This window comes from Sciurus carolinensis, chromosome 6 (assembly GCF_902686445.1).
Source record: "Sciurus carolinensis chromosome 6, mSciCar1.2, whole genome shotgun sequence".
NCBI classification, from domain to species: Eukaryota; Metazoa; Chordata; class Mammalia; order Rodentia; family Sciuridae; genus Sciurus; species Sciurus carolinensis.
The window spans coordinates 76,106,591-76,119,207 of NC_062218.1; positions in this window are offsets into that span (position 1 = coordinate 76,106,591).

Below are 12,617 nucleotides of genomic sequence, written 5' to 3' on the forward strand. Positions count from 1 at the left end.
TCATGGCATAAAGATAATGTTTCTCAATAGAGCATTTATTTAACTGAAAATTTGGATAGAGAAGATTTAATAGTTCAAGTGGAAAGCAATGTAAAAATGTTATTTTTAACTTAAACATGGATAATTTAAAGAGAAAAATACAAAATTCACAATAAATTATAAGAAAAAAGTGAACCTTCAAAAAAACTGTGCTATATTATATCCTCTGCGTTCCTAATCTTGGTCATATTTTTATCTTGATAGTTCTATCTGGTTAGCTGTCCTGAATGTGAAACACACACATTCAACAACTATGCAAATATCCATTTAGAGAAGGAGAAAAGCTAAACAAAAATACAGATCAGGCCCAGCTTGTCATCTCCCTCTAATTCCAACCAACACCCAAGGGTCAATGATGTCCACGGGGCTAGGTAGGAGCCAAAAGAAAACAATTTTATTTTCAAATTATGTATATCTTTCAGAAGATCTTCAACAAAGTAAATATCCTCTGGAGCTGGTTTCATAATAGGTTCCTCTTATGAAGACTAGCTCTAACCAGTTCTTGGGAAATGTGCTTACAGACATGAATTGCCCAACTGATTTCAGGAGACAAGAAAGCACACAAGGCAGCAAAGGTCATGCCAATGATTGTATACTCTACACACATCTTTATGGATAAACTAGCCCACAAAACAATGCCATGTACTTACTTGTTATTAGGATTTAGATAATACCATCCAAAGAGCTCAGGGCATTCTTCATAAAAACCTGAAAGAAAACAATGATGCTCATTCTTCTGGCTGGCAGGGTGAAAAATACCTCCACGGGGGTTGGTCATATAGCTAGATAACCAGAAAAGACAGCTGCCTACACAGGGTAATTTGAGGGGAGCCAGAAGGTCTTGCCTGTTGGAAACTATTTTCTTCTTTGATTTCTCAGAACATAGCTCTTCCTGTATCCCTGGCTTCCATTCCCATCATTAGTCACCAGTGAGTTAGACACTAAATAGAAGTATTATCACCATAAAGCCACTGTGGAAATGAATGTGATGATCTGGCAGGGGTGCTGGGTTTTCCCCATTTATGCAATAAAACACATTGACAATGATTAGCTTACCTGGACAGTTGGTCTGAAAAACAAATACTAGGATTCTAATGATGTGTAATATAAAGTGGCACTTGCACACTCCTTATGAGAGCTAAGGCATGAGTTTCATGGGCTATTGACCAGAATCATAAAACCTAGTTGGGGCCCAGCAGAGGGCACCCTAGGAAACCAGCACAAGGAGACTAGATGCCTAGTAGTGGAGGCAGATTTACTAAACTAGCTTTCTATCTGCTTTATAAGTTTGTATTAAGGGGCTGAGGAGATAGCTCAGTCGGTAGAGTGCTTGCCTTGTAAGCACAAGGCCCTGAGTTCGATTCCCCAGCACCCAAAAAAAAAAAAAGTTTGTATTAAGCCATCCCTCATCACCATAAAGAAAACTGGACAACTTCAAGATTAACAGGTCATGAGTGGAATGCCCAGGAGGCAATGAGTTACTTCTGAATTCCTTAAAGTGACAAAACAGCAACCACCACCATCATCATCGTCATCATGGTCACCCCGACAAGCTACATACAACTCACTGCCCCAGATAGCATCGGTCACTTTTATGCATCAGGAAAGTCATATAAAGGAATGGGTAACCATAAAGAAAAGGGCATTAGAAAGGCACAGAGGGGCATCAGGACACTTAAGAACAGTCATTGAAGGGGCAACAGGGTAAAATCATCCCTGATTGCTCTGTAATGCAGATTGCTGTCAAGGCCACCAATCAAGGCTCTCTCTGAGACCAGTTTGCTCATAGACCTGAAAAGTCTTTATAGAAATTGACAGATGGAGCCAAATCAGTTAACTCATAATAAGCCAGAGGGTCCCTCATGTCACATAGCATATAAATTGTTCTTGTGGAAAAACATGGAATTCACCAGGTACATTGAGATGATCCCTAAATAGACTTCAGGATGTGCTTGCTGTATGCTAAGGAGAAGAAAATGAACTTTGAAAATATTATCAGAATAAAACAAACAATTGTGTGGAGCATATATGAGTATACAACATAACTTCATAGAGCCAATAACCATTTTCCTTGCCAGTCACCCTGCAAAATGACATTAAAATAATTTTTCTATAACAATGATCCTATGCTATGATATTTTGACAAGAAAAGAGGATTGAGCGACCTCAAGACCTGAAACTCAACTGGTGTCAGGGGAGATTATGGTCATTGAGATAGCATTCCCATAAACAAAACAGAGACTTAGTCCTAGAATGTAAGGTCAACAAGTTAGGGCTCTAAATACATTTAGAAGTGTAGTTTTCCAAAACTAGATTAAATGAGAAAGAAAGTTTGGTTTCATTAACAAGGTGAGCAAAGTAGCAGACTAACAAGAAGTGTTATTGGTCCATTTCACAGATCAGGAAGCTGAGGCTTAGTGAGAATAAGTAACTAGGCCATAGCCTTATAACTAATTTAAGTTCCTGATCCTGTTTAAAAAATAAAACCACCCAACTCCAAAACTAATGATCTTGCTTTTTCTTACTTCATTCTGTAACTTTAAAAGTTTGGTTACAAGAATTTATAAGTTGGACTAGCTTTACTTCTTCAGACATGTCGGAGCACTGAGTTAAATCTCCTCAAATAAGCCCTTAAATGATTCCAGAACTGGGGATGGAACTGGTTCTATCACAGTTGTTCCCTACTTGCCTGCATATTAGAATTATCTGCAGACTTTGAAAATTACTGATTACTGAGTTCTACCACCAGAGATGATAATTTAATTGATCTAAGTTGTGACCTGCATATCAGGATTGTTGAACACCTCCCCAAGTGATTCTAATGTGCATCCAACCTGGAAACTACTGGCGATAAGCAGAAGTCAAAAGACCTCTGCTGTTTGCAGAGAAGAGCTGGTGCCCAAGCTTGCATTTCCAATATGATAGGAAAAGTACTGGAAGACTCATGTGCTTATTATTTTTTCTCTCAGACAAGCAAACCATAACCTACTCTTTGCTTTCCCAGGTTAACCTCTTAGAAAATATGCCAAAAGTAAACAGGCATACAATTAACCTTGCAAATCAAATGGTTGCATGTTCTTAGATTCTGGTTACCTGTGACCAAATGCAAGGTTTTAGAACTGGATCTCCCAAATCGCTCCTTACTATTCTATGCTTGATTAAAACTCTTACATCGCTGCACAATGGAATGTGACCCAAGTCAAGAAGAAAACAAAAACATTTGCATTGCTTTCATGTTTAGTAATAGAATTAGAGAGGGGTTGAGGTGTCTCAAAACAACTTGTACTTTCCCTACCCTGCTTGAGATCTGACTCACACTATAGTTACTAACCTGATGTCCCCAAATGAAATAGTAGATGTACAATTCTGGTTGTGTAAATTCTAGATGTTTTATTTGCTTGGATTAAATTCAAATCATAGAACTTGTTTACTATTTAAAGTACATTCTTTATACAACAAGTCCAATAAGGCCTCCACCCCAACTCCCTTTACCAGAACTCTCCTCCACAGCTTCCTAGTAAAAAAACAAACAAGTACACATTTATTCAGTTGACTATCCTTGTTTTCCCAGGACAGTTCTGGTTTGCATCTGTTGTTCCAGCATAATTATTAATAGATCCCTCTTTCACTCTCTGAAATGTCTCAGTTCAGGTGATAAATTATCTGTCCAGATGACATTAGATATCTTAACTACTGCTCAAGGGGACACCTGTGCCATTATAAAAATTAAATGTTGTGTACATGTTTCCAACAACTCTGCTAATGTACTTAAAGTTTGAAATGGCCACCACTCACAAATCAATGGCATGTTGAATCCTATCTTAAGCTTTAATGAGTTTTGTCTACATAGTTTTCAGAGATTGGCTAAAACATTAATTACTTTTGTGCTAATTATTTACTACTCCTCCTCCTCCTAATGATGATGATGATGATGATGATGATGATGATGCTTTGCTGTCTTGTTTATCATTGTCCTAGCATGATCCCTGTCCTATGTCTGCCTTGTCCAGTTACCTACCAATTGCTACCATGAAACTTAAACTTCAATACCCTTAAGTCCCAACTTGATAGAGAACAAGGACTTCAGGTCATTTTCCCCCAACTTCACCCTCTTTCAGCAGGAAGCAGCTTGAAGATGTTTGGCTCATTCTTCCATAGAAATGGAATGTAGAAATTGACAGTGGGGAAATGTAACAGTGGTCCACTTCATGCTTTAAATATAGCCCTTGGGGCTGGTGTTGTGGCTCAGTGGTAGAGCACTTGCCTAGCATGCGTGAGGCACTGGGTTTGGTCCTCAGCACCACATAAAAATAAATAAATAAAATAAAGGTATTGTGTTCATCTACAACTAAAAAAATATTTAAAACATAAATATTTGGCCATGGAGGATTATGTTTAAATGGACATTTTTTTTCTCTTTCCCCTAATCTTTCCCTCTCTTTCTTGGAGGAAACAGGATCACCCTTCTTCCCCATCTTAGGCCCAGTTATCTATCCTTGAGCACATACCTTGAGGAATAAAGTAATTCAGATTTCAGGGATGGCGCCAGAAGATCTAAGAATCTCCCCAATTAACAAGTGAATTATGGTCCCTGTCAGGGCACAGCTGGTATGTCGCCTTTGAATCACCTCTTTAAAAATCCTATTTCCCTTGATGGGAAGAATCATTGCCTCTGAGACAGGAGTCCCCCATGTTTTCTCTTCTGCTAGCAAAGTAATAAAAGTTCTTTTTCCTTTTCCTCAGAAATAAAATAAAATAAATTATCTGTCCATCCTACATCCAGTTCACTCAATCTGCCTTCTCTCTTTACAACTACTATAAGGAAATCTCATGATTAGAATGTGGTCCCTTTATATTTAGAATACTCCTGTACCTATTCAAGAAAATGAGGCCATTGAAATATGAATCAGTAGAATCAGGTTTCTTCTTTAGAAACAAATTAACAAAGATTTTAAGAATGTTTCTCTGATGACCTCCATTAAGACAGAAAACTCCATCCAGGTAAGGTATTATACACCAGTAATCCCAGTTGAGTTGGAAAACTAACGCAGAAAGACTGCAAATTCTAGCTCAGCCTGGGCAACTAAGCAAGACCCTGTCTCAAAATAAATAATAAAAAGGACTGGGGATGTAGCTCAGTGTGAGAGGCACTGGGTTTAATCATCTATGCTGGGGTGGGGATGGAGAAAAAGGAAAAAGACAGAAAACCCCATTAATGAAAAGGAAGAAGTCCTGTACTTCCTGGTTAGGGAGCTATGTGCTTTATCTGTTTCAGTAAATCCAATCACATGAATTTAGAGAAAAAGTTTATCCTTTATTTTATTTTTTTAGTTATAGATGGACACAACACATTTATTTATTTATTTATTTATTTATTTATTTGTGGTGCTGAGGTTCAAACCCAGTGCCTCACACATGCTACACAAGTGCTCTACCACTGAGTCACACAATGTGATGGGCTGAAAGATTTGGCTCCATGGAAATGTTACAGGCCAGGCTATATGGGCAATGACTAAACAGACTCCACTTTGCTCTGAGACTCCATGTTATGTAGGAAATGAGCTTCTCCCGTGGGAACACCCCGCCTCTGTACCCATTATCAGTTGCTTAGTATGACATGTTTAGCAATACAAAATGACAATTCTTACGTGATGAAAAATTGTTCTCTTTTGATTCCTATTTCTCCTAAACAATGTACCATGTTAACGGTGATGTCAACAATGATTATATGAATGTTAGTAACCATTCTTTAATTTATACCTAGGTAGGGTCATTTCGACCCACTTCCCCCTCTGTTGATGATTTCGTGATGTTAGTTTGTAATTTCAAATCATAGCAACAGACACTTATGATTGGTGTGATTTTTGGTATAAGAACCCCTGCAACCCTATGGTCAGGGTTGTTCTCCCAATAGCCATTTTTGGGGCATTGTGTGAGACAGTCAGTTGGCCGGCTTAATAAAGACTCTCAAATTTGAACTTCACAGTGGTGATCGGTCTGTTCTTAAGTTGCTCCCCATAACAACAACTGTAGCCCAAAGTTTATCCTTTTTGATTCAACTTTTCTCTTTTACAAAAAGTGAGTTGAACTAAATGTTCTCTATCGCCTTTTTGAGCTATAATTCTGTGAGTCTAGATTTCTACTTTCTCTAAGCATTTTGTTTTAGCTATGTTTCATTTAGTCTACACTTCTGTATTAAACTGAGCTCATGGATATTTACAGATAGAAATCTGTTGAATTCACTTTATTTGTGTGTGCTTCACCATTATAATATATATATTATAATATATATATATGGTAATTAAATATTACTGAATTTGAGCCATTATGTAAAAAGACTTTTATTTCCAGGAATGATAAACCAGATAATTCAAAATAAGCACTGAAGGAAAATGATCCCAGATGAAGGCTGGAAGATACAGAGAGAAATGATGAACTCTAGAAATGGTAAATACAAGAATAAATCTAAACTGACCACCCACACCAACATTGAATATCGATATAGTAAGTAATGATTTCTCTTAGAGTTGGAGATTATACATATTACATAAAGTTGAAAAGGGTTAAATGGAGTCCATATGTTTTAAGTTCCTTGTATCATCTGGAAATGGTAACGGTACTAATTAATATTAAAATTTGATTAGTATGCTGATGTATATGTTGCAACCTCCAGGAAAACAACCAAAGAAATAAAAGAATGTATGCTTATCAAGGTAATAGAAACCTGAAAACATTTTTTTAAAACACTCTAAAAGAAGGCAAGAAAAGAAAGGCGAAGTTACAGAACAAGTCATACAAATAGCAGATAGTAAGCCAGTAGACATAAATCTAAGAAAATTAATCAACTAACAGCAATTTTATGGCCAATATATTTACAACATGATGATAAAACAGAATCCCTTGAGTTACAAAGTAATAGTGTACACTTACTGTGCCTTCCTAGGTATTGTTCCCCTTGAACTTGCAACATCTGACAGTGCCACAAATGTCACTTTGCGTTCTGAATAACTTCAATATGCAAGACAAATGTGTGGAGCATTATTACCTAGTATTGATCAACCAAGAGTATTTGAAAGTAAATCCCACATGGAGACTCCCTGGCTCCATCGGCACATTTTGAAATTCAAAATTGAACAGGTTGTATGCTTTGCTACATCAAACACATTGCTAGAATTTCTGTTACAATCCACTTATAAATTGTAAACTGTAGATAGGATTATGTAGATAGGTGATCAAGACTAGCCTGAGCAAAGTTTTGAAAATGAAAAGATGCTCTGTACACTAGTAATTATTACACTAGCCCAGCAGGCATAATTTGAGACCTTCTCTAGGAAAACAAGCAACAATAACAAAACCCAGCCTATTTCACCTTATTTGCCTCCAATCCAAGAATTGATATTCTAACCAAATCAAACTGCTTTAGAAAGATGGGTCATGGTTATCCAAAGGATAGTCTGCATTTCATGGTATAACTTTGATTCCTTATTGTGCTATTTATCTTTCAAAGACATTATTGTATAATAGTATTTTTTATGTCACTTTAGTAAAAGCAACATAGACAAAAAAGAAAATGCCTAGAGAAAAGTGTCCAAGATAGAAAAGGGTCTGGAAAATGTGTCATTAGGGAAACAGTTGAAGAGCCTAGAATATGACATGGGAGACATGCTTGCACTGTATCTGACCTCAGGTACTTCAAGGAGGCAAGTGCTATATACTTCAGAGAACAGAGTGTAGGACTGTGTTTTTAAAATCCAAGGAAGCAAAATATAACTTAATATAAGGAATAATTTTGACACTTATTGGCAACAGAATAGGTCCCCAAGGAAGAAGAACTTGGTAGCAATTAGTACCATTGTAGAGGAGTTTTGATGTACCAGGTAGTGCTGGCAATTTAAGGTCCTCTAGTGAAATGACTGTTGTTTTCACCAGACCAACATCCTTTCCTCCTTCTCCTGGTGATAGCATCCTAGAGGCCTTTATTTAATGGCCAAACTTCCTTGAAGTTTAATATAACTGAAGCTACTGTTGGGTTCAGGTAACAGGTCTATGATACTTAGATATTCAGTGGCTTCTATTTCTCTAGCCACAAATAGGCACAGGGTTCATACTGGAAAAAGTTGAATCAGTCTTAAGAATTTTAAACTATTGGGGAAAACATTATTTTCTTCACAGGATTGGTGAAAGGACAGAAAGTAGACCCAGGACTTCTGACAGCTATCTTGCTAAACGTCTGAGTTTCCTGAGAAGGAAACTAACAGGAAAACATCGCCATGCAATGGGGAGAGGTAGGCTGAGGTCTGACCCTGTTTGAAGCCTGTCCATCTAGCAGTTACAAAGCCAAATTAACCCTGGACTTTTCAATTCTGTGTGTCAGCATATTCTCTTTTTATATTTAAACCAGTTTGAATTGCATTTCCATTATTTGAAACAGAAAGAATCTTATGTTATAAAGTCCTTACAAATAACAACAAAAACCTGATTATATAGTGATGCGATCTATAAATCTAGCTTGGCAGATATTTAGTCATTCCTAGTAGATTTCTGGCATTTCTGGTAGCGCTTTGATGGTGTTTAGATGCAGTCACTTGTTGTACATACTTTGTTACTTTCAAAGTTGGTATTTATGTTGGTGAACACAGTCTTTCCATTTCATTTGAATTAATGAGGTTTTATTGCATAGTGTGTGTTTTCTCTCACCCTGACGATTCTCCACCTGGAGCTCCTAAAAGTAGTGATGTTAATAAATGCGATTTTCTTAACATTAAAATGCTTTAAAATATGAGATCTATGGCTTTTACAATTTTAAAAAACTTAGAAAAGAAGTTATAAAATGGCAAAATGCTAGATATTACCTAAATGAATGCTATATTAGTTGGGATTCATGGTTTCCAGCAAATCTAACTAGAGTTAAGCAAAAAGGGAGTTTATTAAAAGGGTATTGAGTAGTTTATAGATTCATTGGGACAGCAACAGAGCCTGATTTCAGGCTAAGAATCCAAAGGAAAAATTCCAAACTAAGTTGCAGTCTTATTTTTCATAAGGAAATAATTGCTGTCATTGCCACAGTCACCAGGGAAAAGGACCCCTGTTCTTGGTTTCTTGCATCGTTAACTCTTTGGTCAAAGTCCAGCTCTGAACCTGTCTCATGAGAGTCTTAGAGCTTCAAGGGAAGCTGCTAAATGTCCAGCATTCTCAGACTTGATAGTGATGGACTTTCTGCCCCACATCAAGATTCATAAGTGGAGAATTCCCCAAATATAGAAAGGGGTTGGTTACTGTGTAGCCAAAATGAATCATGAATGTCTTCTATAAGCCAAACGTTTGGCAGCCTAACATCAACTTACAGGCTTCTCACCATACTTAAAGTTCCTGAAAAAAATGTTCCCACTTAGCCTAAAGTAACTGTCCTTCCCCGTATAAAGGGAGATGCCTGAGGTCTTATCCAGCTTAAAATTCAGGATTTCTGGAAGCTGTCCAATTCTCCTGGAATTATGCCATGACCTTGTCTCAACATTCTATAAACTATAGGCTAATATATAAAATAAACCACCTCTAAAGTACATTGTATAAGTAAGCTTAGAAATGGAAAGACAATTTAGAAAAATATATAAATATACATATTTACATATTTTGGGTAGACACTACCATCTTATTTCTGCAATTCCTCTTGATGGTGTATTTGTGATGATTATTTGCCATATCTACCACTAATTTCAAGTTTATTTTGCCCTCAGCCAAAAGTTTACCCATACCTCTATTCTGAGAAAGTGGACTCCTTCCTTCCAATATTAAATTGCTGTGGATTTCCTTTAACTTTAGGTGCTAGACATGGCAGTATTAAGAGGCATCCCAGAGGTTAGTGAGTTTCCATCAACACCCTTCTTGATCCCATTGTGTAACAACAGTCTTTCTCCATTATAGTTAGAATCAATCATTCCCATTATATCATAACCCTTTTTTAAGAAACTATTCATCTTATGGTTTCAGAATCAAATAAAAAAGCGACAACCTTAGTCTACAATTCACTTAAGCCACTTTTTACTTGATACCTTGTAGAAGCAATCCTCCCTTGGCTACTGAGACCCCTAAGCCAGTGGAGCTTAAAGAAACTGAAGTAGAGGGGGCGGGCCAAGATGGCGGACTAGAGGGCGGCTGCATTTCACGCTGCTCCAGGACGCAAGATTCAAAAGAGGAGATAGTGAGAGACTTGGGACCAACTCAAAGCTGCCGGGTGAGTCTCTCCTGTTGGGGAGGCGTCCCGGATGGGGCAGTAGCCCCGGAACGCAGGGAATTTGTGAAGTGGAGTTGCTCGGCGAGACGCCCCTCCCCCCCCCCGCTGGAGCGGTAAACACAGACAACTGGGATCATCGTAGAGGAGGCGGCTCAGCATAGCGCTTGGACTCGAGCAGCCGCTGCGGCTCCGGGTGGCTGCCTGGGGAGGAGCTGCGTGGCGAGCTGTTTGGACCCAGAGTGACCGCTTCCGAACACCGGGGAGTTGCCCGGAGGAGGAGGAGAGGCCCGGCGGGTCGCTTGGGTCTAGGAGTGACTGCATCAGAGCCACGGGCGGTTGCCAGAGGAGGAGCTGCGTGGTGAGCTGTTTGAACTCAGAGTGGGCGCTCCTGAGCGCCGGGGGACTGCCCGGAGGAAGAGGAGGAGCGCGGCGGGACGCTTGGTCTGGGAGTGACTGCATCAGAACCACAGGCGGTTGCCAGAAGAGGAGCTGCGTGGTAAACTGTCTGAACCCAGAGCGAGCGCTCCTGAGTGCCGGGAGGTTGCCCGGGGGGGGAGGAGGAGGAGAGCGGCGTGTTGCTTGACCTGGGAGTGGCTGCATCAGAGCTGCGGGCGGTTGCCAAAGGAGGAGCTGCGTGACGAGCTGTTTGAACTCGGAGCAGCTGCTCCAGAACACTGGTGGCCTGCCTGGAGGAGGAGAGCGGTGGGACGCTTAGCCTGGGAGTGACTGCATCAGAACCACAGGCGGTTGCCAGAGGAGGAGGCGAGTGGTGAGCTGATTGGATTAAAAGCAACCGCTCCTGAACACCGGTGGCCTGCCTGGAGGAGGAGCGTGGTGAGTCACCTGGTCTCGGAGCCACCGTTCCTGAACACCTGGGGGGCTACCCCAAGGAGGAGGAGGAGAAACAGGGCGGGTCACTTGGACTTGGAGTGACTGCCTAGGGCTACGGGTGGTTGGCGGGAGGAGGAGACCCGAAGTGAGTTGTTTGGATTCCTAGTGACTGCGTCGGAAACCGGGCGGCTGTCCGGAGGAGGAGGTGTGTGGCGGGTCTCTGTGTCTCAGAGCTATTGTACGGGGCTCCAGGTGGTGGCTCAGGGGAGGGGCTGCATAGCCAGGCGATTGGTGCAGAGCAGGGTCCCAGGAGCTAGGTGGCTTCTTGCTGGAAGAGCCACACAGAGACACGCCTAGGGGCGGAGCGAAGTTTCCAGGGCTGCGGGCAGATTCTCTGGGAGAGGCAGCCTAAGGAGACTCGCCTGCGAAGGGTGAGGCTCCCAGGCCCAGGACGTAGGTCCGGGCCCCTGGGATCGTTGCAGAAGAAGACAGCCCAGCCCAGGAGGTAGTTGTAGATTGAGGGGAACCTCTAGGAGGGCAACTGACTAGCGAGACGTCCCCACCGAGTGACTCTTCCCGGCCAGGGGAGGTTTTCCCACAGGGACGGTAAAGCCAGAGACATAGGCACAAACAGGCCTTGCCTCAGCCCACAGTCTACTTCCCCATTGGATGACCATTGGTCAACAAGTGGAGGCACTTCCGCCCACTAGCAGGGAATATACGCCACCTGAGGGTTACCACACCTAGAGAGGCAGCTTCTTCGTGGAGCTCTGCATTATCAACCTCCTCCAAGACTTCAGGCTACTGAAGGATAAGAGGGGATATACTAGCAATCTTCAGGGACATTATAAGTTGATAGAGGAAATCTGCAATATCTTAATGACCCACTGATCCCTGAACAATATGAGAAAACAAGGGAAGAAAATGCCCCAAACAAATCTAGATGTTACATCAATAAAATCCAACGACAGCATGGCAGAAGAAATGACAGAAAGGGAGTTCAGAATGTACATAATTAAAATGATTAGGGAAGCAAACGATGAGATGAAAGAGCAAATGCAGGCATTGAACGATCGCACCAATCGACAGTTAACAGAGCAAATTCAGGAAGCAAAAGATCATTTCAATAAAGAGTTAGAGATATTGAAAAAAAACCAAACAGAAATCCTTGAAATGAAGGAAACAATAAACCAAATTAAGAACTCCATAGAAAGCATAACCAATAGGATAGAACAGCTGGAAGACAGAACTTCAGATATTGAAGACAAAATATTTAACCTCGAAAACAAAGTTGAACAAACAGAGAAGATGGTGAGAAATCATGAACAGAATCTCCAAGAACTATGGGATATCATGAAAAGGCCAAATTTGAGAATTATTGGGATTGAGGAAGGCTTAGAGAAACAAACCAAAGGAATGAACAATCTATTTGAAGAAATAATATCAGAAAATTTCCCAAATCTGAAGAATGAAATGGAAAATCAAGTCCAAGAGGCTTATAGGACTCCAAATACAC